The sequence below is a fragment of the Mytilus californianus genome, unplaced genomic scaffold (assembly GCF_021869535.1).
Source record: "Mytilus californianus isolate M0D057914Y unplaced genomic scaffold, xbMytCali1.0.p SCAF_1, whole genome shotgun sequence".
Classification (NCBI taxonomy): domain Eukaryota; kingdom Metazoa; phylum Mollusca; class Bivalvia; order Mytilida; family Mytilidae; genus Mytilus; species Mytilus californianus.
The window spans coordinates 52,316,436-52,325,860 of NW_026262581.1; positions in this window are offsets into that span (position 1 = coordinate 52,316,436).

The window sequence follows — 9,425 nt, forward strand, 5'->3', positions numbered from 1 at the left end:
CAGTTTTTGCCTAGCTAGACCTTATGTCATAAAACTAAAGCACGCAATAGAAACCTTCACATTTCAGCTATCAGTAGGGTGACAACTTATACAAATAGCAAATAAAACAGGCATTTTGAAAGCAGGGTAAAAATATGCTCGCTACTTCAGGAAGCAGCAGCTGTTGGTTTATTTTGTTTATTCCTGAAATTAAAACTTTTAAAAAACAGTGGGTAATTGTAAGAAATTGTTGTACGAAATGTAGCATGTCTTGCATTAAAACATAGGATTGCGTCGGTTTAGGTTGTTTCAATGCAAAGTGCAAAATGTTACGCAATATCATCTTATTATATGATATTTTCTCATTGATATTAATCCCATATTATCTCATTTGAAACAAAATTGTTGTTTATTCTAAAGCAAGTTTGATACAGCATCTTTATAATGAACAGGTGTACTTTTGCAGATTGACAAAAGGAACAATGCATACCCCAATTCATTTTGTAATGATTAAATTTTTTTTCATTTTAACCTTTTCTCTGCCATACGGCCTATCCGGCCTATCCAAAAACACTACCTTTGAGTGCCACGGGTGAGGCCCAAAGGCCAACGGAATTTTGACGTTACGCAATAATAAACAATACGTCATAATGCTAGAGTGCAGGATTTGGAAGGCAGACGGCGTCAACTCTATTCCACCTCGGTGATTTTGGGTTTTGCCACCAGAAGATTAAGAAGAAATACAATTTAATTTCAAACCGAGAAGACCAATAAGATAGATATAGACTCGTCGCCAATTGCTTATTTTTATTTACTGTTCTCTTTAGAGTTGACGAAAGTATTTGTGCGACAAACAAACATGTTATAACTGTGTTGTGTCGTCTGTGCTGTTGTTTGTCTGTTTGTCTTTTTATTTTTGGCCATGGCGTTGTCAGTTTGTTTTCGATCTATGATTTTGACTGTCCCTCTGGTATCTTTCGTCCCTCTTTTAGAATAATTTCTCTATTTTTCTTACCTTAACTTTTGGCAAGCATGAGCACCTGTTAGCTTGGTACATGTAAATGAAATTCTTTGTGTTCACAAAAATTATGTCGTGTTTATATTTAAGTCTCCAAAACGAAGTTTGGGAAGACTTATTGTTTTTGCTCAGTTCTTATTATTATTATTATTATTATTATTATTATTCCTCTTCCGCCGCTTTTAAATTTGAACTTGTCAGCACCCGTTCTCCAAAACAGCTTGTCAGATTAACTTAGGGTTTCACAATATGTTAGACTAACATGTCTAGTGGTGCAATCAGGGTTTTGTTTGTGCAATGGGGTTTATAAAGGGGTACTTTGAGGGGCAAAAAGAAAAGAGGGTTTTACTATAGAACCCTATGGGATTTTATTTTTTAAAATTTTCAAATGATTATAAATTGAAAACCGTTTGTGATAGGCACAATCTTTTTAACTGAAAATGTTCTAAATGATAAAGCCCATTAAATGAAATACAGGGTTAGTCCCCAGGGGTCACCCCCACCCCCTGCCATTTAAGAAAGTTCTAATACCTTGTAAGTGGTCAAGATCCTCACCCCTAAACCATATATATTTTGGTTTGTCATGCTAAGATGGTTTGAATGATATACAGGGTTAGTCCCCAGGGGTCATCCCGACCCCCTGCCATTTGAAAAAGTTCTAAAATCTTGTAAATGGTCGAGATCCCCACCGCTAAACCATATATATTCCTATTCGTCATGTCTCGAACATTTGAATGACGTATACGGTCAGTCCCCAGGGTTTTCCCCATCCCCAATGTTCTAATATCTTGTAAATGGTCGAGATCCCCACCCCTAAACCATTTATATTCCTGTTCGTCATGTCTTGAACATTTGAATGACGTATAGGGTCAGTCCCCAGGGGTTCCCCCCACCCCAATGTTCTAGTATCTTGTAAATGTTCGCGATCCCCACCCCTAAACCATATATATTCTGGTTTGTCATGCCAAGATGATTTGAATGATATACAGGGTTAGTCCCCAGGCATCGCTAATGCATATAACTTTACTGGACCAAACCAATTTTCACTGGACTTTGCCTAATGTCAGGCGACCCTGAGAATTACGAATTATGGGAGCTTCGTTTGGGAGACTTCGTAACAGCATCCTGTTACAATCATTTCTTGTTTGTAGAAGAATACTAAAATAAACATTAATACCACATCTCCTCATTTAAAATTAGTATCTTTTTAATCAACCAACTATTGAAAATGTGTGTTCAATGACTTAAATTGAATTCGATATATTTCTTCTGGGTTTCTGTTTTAACTGCAACTTTACTGAATGCATTTGAAGTTATATCAAAACTGTCATCAGCTAAACAAAGTAAACATCATTACAAACAAAGAAACACAAAGATAAATTGAAGCAAAATCATGTTTCGATAACGTTTACAGTGTTATCAGTATGCAATGAATATTCGTCACCTACATTTTTTTGTCATATATTTCCTACAAAACAACGTAATTTTAAAAACATATTATGAGACTCAATTCTGGCCGGAATTTAATCACCTTGGTACCAATAGAAACTGAATTGCCAAAGGTTTATTTGAAAAAAAACACGAATATTACTTTAGTCAGGAAGTTTTCTATATATTTCAACCCAATTGAACCGCAAAATATAAATAAGAAGATGTGGTATGAGTGCCAATGAGACAACTCTCCATCCAAGTCACAATGTATAAAAAGTTGACAATTATTGGTCAAAGTACAACCTTCAACACGGAGCCTTGGCTCACATCGAACAGCAAGCTATAAGGGGCCCCAAAATGACTAGACTAGTGTAAAACAATTCAAAAAGGAAAACCAACGGTCTAATCTATATAAAAAACGAGAAACGAGAAACATCTATATATGGAACACACCAACAAACGACAACCACTGAACAATAGGCTCCTGACTTAGGACAGGTGCATAAAAATGCAACGGGTTTAAACGTTTTAACAGACGCCCAACCTTCATCCTAACCTGAGACAGTAGTGTAGCATTACAAAATAAAAAAACACACCATGAAATATCAAGTGAAATGGCTTAACTCGATCAAAAAGACATTTAAACAAAGACAAGTAAACATACACTGAACGAATAAGTTTGATCTATGACACAATATAAATACAATATTAAAACGTAGATGCCTATATAAGATAGACGTTACAGGTAGTTATAAAAAAGATGTAGGAATAGTGTCAAAAAGACAACTCTAACCTGGGACAAAGTGACAAAACAACATACACAGGTTAATTAAAATATAATCATTTTGTTGTTAGGAGTACGGAAGTAAACATTTTTAACAAAATAAATAAATTTTTTTGTTCAGAGTACGAGTAAAGAAGTGAAAATTTATCGTCGTACTAAATTCTTTTCAAAGATGGTACATATCAAAAATAGTGAGAAGAGATATATTATGATCCCGCCAATGTTATAAGGTTACAACAACGATATGCAAAGAGGCATACAGGAGCTTGTTCGCTCTAAATAAAACCCAACGCAAATTGTATGTCGAAAATGAGCATTTAATATAAAATGCCAATATCAAACAAGAGAACACATGTACAATATGATATCAAAAACAAATTTTATAAAACATAAAAAATATAAAAATTATTCATGTAACCAATATGGTAAAACCATGCATATGACTAGACTGTAAATAGTGATTGGTTCATCTGATTTAATTAGTGCGAAGGTGGGGCATAAAAAGCGCCCACAAACATGGAAATAAAAACAACTAGACTGTCAAATACTGATTAATTCATGTAATTACAAACAACATGAGACGAAAAATTTAAACAAAACACAAATTTACACTTTTTCAAATAAAAAGTGTTGGTTTCAAAGGAGGGAGGTAGGGGAGGAAAGCGGAAAATCGACGAATTAAATTTTTCGTGGGATAAAAATTCTCTTCTTGTTTTCCCTAAATGAAGGTGTTGTCTAAAAGGAGACTTTTCATTGGTTGATCGGCTATCGATCTAAACAAGAAACCTGCTAAAAAAATAACAACAATCCTGGCAGTATTGAGGGACCATAAATTCATTTATGCTCAACATAAATACCTTTATGATCCCGCCAATGTAATACGGTTACAACAACGATATACAAAGAGGCATACAGGAGCTTGTTCGCTCTAACTAAAACCCAACGCAAATTGTATGTCGAAAATGAGCATTTAATATAAAATGCCAATATCAAACAAGAGAACACATGTACAATATGATATCAAAAACAAATTTTATGAAATATAAAAAATATAAAAATTATTCATGTAACCAATATGGTAAAACCATGCATATGACTAGACTGTAAATAGTGATTGGTTCATCTGATATAATTAGAGCGAAGGTTGGGCATAAAAGCGCCAATAAAGCTGTTTGAATTTAAATGTCTTAACATGAAAAGTCAAACAGCAGCCCCAACCGATGTATGCCTCTGATAATACATAAGAATAACTCAGTTTCTATGAACAAATATGATAAAAGGAAAGAAATACTAAAGAGTATAAACTACTGTAAACAAAACAAAAGTATTTTTACACCATCTTCCTAGCAACACATTTTGCCATGCAATGTCCTACAACAATGTACATATAATTCATGATAATGGTGAAACATAGTCTCAAAAATAGATGTGACTGTCAACCGTAGAACTAATGGACGGATTTGAGCGGAGTCCTCTAATAATCACCGGTATGGAATATCAGGACGGCATAATTAACATTAACATCCACCACTGTGAATAACAATACACTTTACAATGCTGTTGTAAAAGAAATGTAGACCAATGTCTTTGAAATGTTAGCAATATAATCATCCGATTCTGCTCAAAGGTATTCTAACATAAATCTAAGTTCAAATTTCGTATAAAAGCAAGCAATGTGCATCCTTGCAATGCATCCAGTGTTAAAACTTCTGCATGCCGACTTTAAAAGTCTTTCCAGCAGGTAAAAACGTAAACTTTAAATTTCCAAACTGTTATTGTTGTCCGTAATCGTGTTTCCTTTTATAGCGGACACAAATTCAGTCCTTACAGATTGTTTAACAGGTTAGACATCACATATTGGAGTCTGTACAACAGCAGAGTATCTCTAAAACTATGAGACTTTCATGTGCAATGTATTTTTTATTGGTCCAATATAAGACTACTGAATTATCCACAGCTTCTTCACGAACAACATCAACTGTCACCATTTCATACACAAATGTATCCTATCATTACAGACTAACTAAAATAATGTAACTAAAAACTACACTCTTTCACTAAAAAGAGAAAACAATACTGTAACATATGGAACATTAACAATGAAAGTCACTTTATAAATGATGTATTTTTCACACATTAAATGCAAAACTTTGAATAAAGCAAATCCCAGGCCGCCTCAGACAGTCTTGAGAGAAAAATAAAATAATAAAAAATATGAATGTACAAGCTTTCTCAATGATCTCAGTCTTGAAAATAAACAAATCCTAGTTAGCAGCAACAGCAAATCGAAAATCGTGTTTGGGTTGTTTCAGACAATCCCTTTAGAGATTTAAATTCAGATAATATGAGCTGCCTCAGTCAGTCTCATGTCTTGACTAAACTTAATAAAATTAAAATATAACAGACTTTGTACGGTTTTTGGATAGATTTCTAAACCATCTGAAGGCAAGGCAACAATGGCACCCGAATATACCTGTTGTAAGAATCAGAATACCAACGCCCCATCGCCCGAATCTTTGAATCAGGAATACCTATCATGTGAGCTGTTGTAGCAGCACCAATTCGAAAACTGTGCGATTTGTAAAACTTTGTATCATACTGAGCAGACGAAAGCGCCATTGTTAATATATTACAAAATTCAGATCTTTGAATAGGTCTTGTGTCTCTATAGCAAAAAAGAGGGCCTGCTGCTTTTCCCCGTAATTCTAAAAATTCTCTCATTTTCTTTACAGGACAAAAGTCATGTTCAACTTGGCTTAGAATCTGTAACTGAACAGGCTGTCTAAACAAATTATGTTTAAAGTTAGACATCTTTAAAATTAAATACGGATTTCCAGAACCAACATTTTTAAAAGTCAGATTTTCCAAATAAATCAAATTATGATTTTCTTGTTTATTCCTAATCGTTATCTCTCCTATATGAAGGAATGCATGAAATGCCATTAAAAACATCAACGAAAACAACTTTTGTTAAAAGAAAGATCTACAGACAAATGGTAATGCCCTGATAATGTCATGGAGAACAGAAAGAGTAATAGGACGCCTTATATCAGGAGCTGCTGATAAACGCTTAGCACCACACATCATTTTTTTTTAAAATTTGAACACAAATCCGGACGACAATTCATTTTGAAATTGTAAGATAATGCACCCTAGTAAGTACTTATAGTGTTCGATGACTGTCCATCATCATAAGAAGATGCAATAAAAAAACATCAGCATTTCAAGTGAGCAATTAACTACAGTATAACTTGGAAAAACTTTACACAAAAACAAATGAAATACTCTTAAAGCATTACCATACACGTTTTTGGTAGAGGGTGCAATACCACCGTCTATCAGCAGTCTTGAAGTGTTTAACAAACTTCTAGTAATCCTGGGTCCAAGTCTGTGGGATACGTGTCCATCAAAGGGGCCAGTCTGTGAAACTCCTGAATCTGAAAACGTGAAAGCAGATCCGGTAGAATATTATGTGCTCCAGGAATGTGTTCGGCACGCATTAATATGTTTAATTTCATGCATGTCAGAACAAGTCGCCTCACTAATTTCATAACCATAGGATCTTTTGAGGTTTGTTTACTGACAATCCATACCACTGCCTGATTATCAGAATGGAATAGCAAGCAAGAATTTTTAAATAAATGACCCTAGACTTCAACGGCAAGCACAATGGGAAAGAGCTCCTTAAACGTAATTGTGCAATCATTGAGAGAATCGGACCAGCGCCCGTAAAACCAATGCGACTTGAAAATAGCACCATATCCAATAGCTCCAGCTGTGTCTGTGTAAAGGTGCAACTTAACAGATGACACTCACACATGGTCGAGCATCAATGCCTTTCCATTGAAGCAATTGATAAACATATACCAAGCTAATAGGCCTAAACGACTTTCTTTAGTAAGCCTGATATAGTAATGAGGCCTAGAGATACCTTTGTCAAATCTATCAATCGCCTTCAAAGGGCTCGCCCTGGAACAACAACACAGCACGCAAAGTTTAACAGACCAATTAATGACTGAAGCTCACGTAAAGTAACCCTTTTTCGAACTTTCATAGCCTGCAAAGCAGCTTCAATTTTTCTAATTTTATCATCTGGTAACCTTGCTTTCATGACCACTGAATCCAATTCAATACCCAAGAATACAAGACAAGTACAGGTATATTCAGTTTTTTCATTCTTAATTGGCACGCCTCATGTTTTACAGAGATTAAAAAACAATCTCAAACTTTCCTCACAAACATTACTGTTCGCAGGACCCACAAAAAGAAAATCATCTAAAATATGAATATTATGCCTGCTTTGGGCTATCCCTTGCAAAGCTGTTGAAAGTTTATCAAAAATAGAACAAGAACTACCAAGACCCATTGCTAAACAACATTCAAAATAAAACTGATTCTTCCAATTGATACCTAATAATTCATAGTCCAAATAATTAACAGGAATATTTCTATATGCACTATCAATATCGCACTTGGCGAGTTTACAATTACGACCGAGTAACACTATCAGCCGGACAGCATCATCAACTGTAGCATATGAAACACTTTTAGATTCACCAGGAATATGGTCATTTACAGAATGAAACGAGGGATAGGACAAGTGAAAATATCTTATTCATCGAGGTAACATGTTGATATGTCGTCCGGATTTGTGTTCAAATTTAAAAAAAAAATGATGTGTGGTGCTAAGCGTTTATCAGCAGCTCCTGATATAAGGCGTCCTATTACTCTTTCTGTTCTCCATGACATTATCAGGGCATTACCATTTGTCTGTAGATCTTTCTTTTAACAAAAGTTGTTTTCGTTGATGTTTTTAATGGCATTTCATGCATTCCTTCATATAGGAGAGATAGCGATTAGGAATAAACAAGAAAATCATAATGTGATTTATTTGGAAAATCTGACTGAAAATGTTGGTTCTGGAAATCCGTATTTAATTTTAAAGATGTCTAACTTTAAACATAATTTGTTTAGACATCCTGTTCAGTTACAGATTCTAAGCCAAGTTGAACATGACTTTTGTCCTGTAAAGATAATGAGAGATTTTTTAGAATTACGGGGAAAAGCAGCAGGCCCTCTTTTTTGCTATAGAGACACAAGACCTATTCAAAGATCTGAATTTTGTAATATATTAACAATGGCGCTTTCGTCTGCTAAGTATGATACAAAGTTTTACAAATCGCACAGTTTTCGAATTGGTGCTGCTACAACAGCTCACATGATAGGTATTCCTGATTCAAAGATTCGGGCGATGGGGCGTTGGTATTCTGATTCTTACAACAGGTATATTCGGGTGCCATTGTTGCCTTGCCTTCAGATGGTTTAGAAATCTATCCAAAAACCGTACAAAGTCTGTTATATTTTAATTTTATTAAGTTTAGTAAAGACATGAGACTGACTGAAGCAGCTCATATTATCTGAATTTAAATCTCTAAAGGGATTGTCTGAGACAACCCAAACACGATTTTCGATTTGCTGTTGCTGCTAACTAGGATTTGTTTATTTTTAAGACTGAGATCATTGAGAAAGCTTGTACATTCATATTTTTTATTATTTTATTTTTCTCTCAAGACTGTCTGAGGCGGCTTGGGATTTGCTTTATTCAAAGTTTTGCATTTAATGTGTGAAAAATACATCATTTATAAAGTGACTTTCATTGTTAATGTTCCATATGTTACAGTATTGTTTTCTCTTTTTAGTGAAAGAGTGTAGTTTTTAGTTACATTATTTTAGTTAGTCTGTAATGATAGGATACATTTGTGTATGAAATGGTGACAGTTGATGTTTTTCGTGAAGAAGCTGTGGATAATTCAGTAGTCTTATATTGGACCAATAAAAAATACATTGCACATGAAAGTTTCATAGTTTTAGAGATACTCTGCTGTTGTACAGACTCCAATATGTGATGTCTAACCTGTTAAACAATCTGTAAGAACTGAATTTGTGTCCACTATAAAAGGAAACACGATTACGGACAACAATAACAGTTTGGGAATTTAAAGTTTACGTTTTTACCTGCTGGAAAGACTTTTAAAGTCGGCATGCTGAAGTTTTAACACTGGATGCATTGCAAGGATGCACATTGCTTGCTTTTATACGAAATTTGAACTTAGACTTATGTTAGAATACCTTTGAGCAGAATCGGATGATTATATTGCTAACATTTCAAAGACATTGGTCTACACTTCTTTTACAACAGCATTGTAAAGTGTA